Genomic DNA, 1,324 nt, shown 5'->3' with positions numbered 1-1,324 from the left:
CAACAAGATAGATAAACCCTTAGCCAGACTAACGAGGGCACAGGGCCAATATCCCAGTTGACAAAATCAGAAATGAAAAAGGAAACATAGCAAGAGAACCTGAGGAAATCCAAAACATCATCAGATCCTACTACAAAAGGCTACACTCAACAAAACTGGAAAACCTGGATGAAATGGACCACTTCCTAGACAGACACCAGGTACCAAATTTAAATCAGGATCAGATTAACAATCTTAACAGTCCCATTTCCCCTAAAGAAATAGAAGCAGTCATTAATAGTCTCCCAACCAAAAAAAGCCCACATCCAGATGGGTTTAGTGCACAGTTCTATCACAGCTTCAAACTATTCCACAGAATAGAAACAGAAGGTACTCTACTCAATTCATTCTATGAAGCCACAATTACTCTGATACCTAAACCACACAAAGATCCAACAAAGAAAGAGAATTTCAGACCAATGGATGCAAAAATACTCAAAAATCCTCGCAAACCGAATCCAAGAACACATCAATATAATCATCCATCATGACCAAGTAGGCTTCGTCCCAGAGATGCAGGGATGGTTTAATATACGGAAATCCATCAACATAATCCACTATATACACAAACTCAAAGACAGAAATCACATAATCATCTTGTTAGAATCTGAGAAAGCATTTGACAAAATTCAACACCCATTCATGATAAAAGTCTTGGAAAGATCAGAAATTCAAGGGCCATATCTAAACATAATAAAAGCAATATTCAGCAAACCAGTAGCCAACATCAAAGTAAATGGAGAGAAACTCGAAGCAATCCCACTAAAATCTGGGAATAGGCAAGGCTGCCCACTTTCTCCCTACCTATTCAATATAGTACTTGAAGTCCTAGCCAGAGCAATTATACAAGAAAAGGAGATCAAGTGGAATACAAATTGGAAAGGAAGAAGTCAAAATATCACTATTTGCAGATGATATGTTAGTATATATAAGTGACCCTAAAAAGTCCACCAGAGAACTCCTAAACCTGATAAACAGCTTCAGCGCAATAGCTGGATATAAAATTGACTCAAACAAATCAGTGGCCTTTCACTACACAAAGGATAAACAGGCTGAAAAAGAAATTAGGGAAACAACACCCTTCACAATAGTCACAAATAATATAAAATACCTTGGTGTGACTCTACCTAAGGAAGTGAAAGATCTGTATGACAAGAACTTCAAGTCTCTGAAGAAAGAAATTGAAGAAGATCTCAGAAGATGGAAAGATCTCCCATGCTCTTGGATTGGAAGGATTAATATAGTAAAAATGGCTATCCTGCCAAAAGCAATCTACAGATTCAAT

At 37.2% G+C, this 1,324-nt stretch overlaps 1 protein-coding gene across 1 annotated transcript in view; it reads right to left on the bottom strand.

Moving 5' to 3' along the window:
- Angptl5 (angiopoietin like 5) overlaps positions 1-1,324 on the bottom strand; it is a 117,127-nt gene that overhangs the window by 115,030 nt on the left and 773 nt on the right.

Source organism: Mus pahari, chromosome 10, assembly GCF_900095145.1.
Source record: "Mus pahari chromosome 10, PAHARI_EIJ_v1.1, whole genome shotgun sequence".
Taxonomy (NCBI): domain Eukaryota; kingdom Metazoa; phylum Chordata; class Mammalia; order Rodentia; family Muridae; genus Mus; species Mus pahari.
The sequence above is the reverse complement of the archived record's forward strand: the minus strand, read 5'-3'. Positions and strand labels throughout refer to the sequence as shown.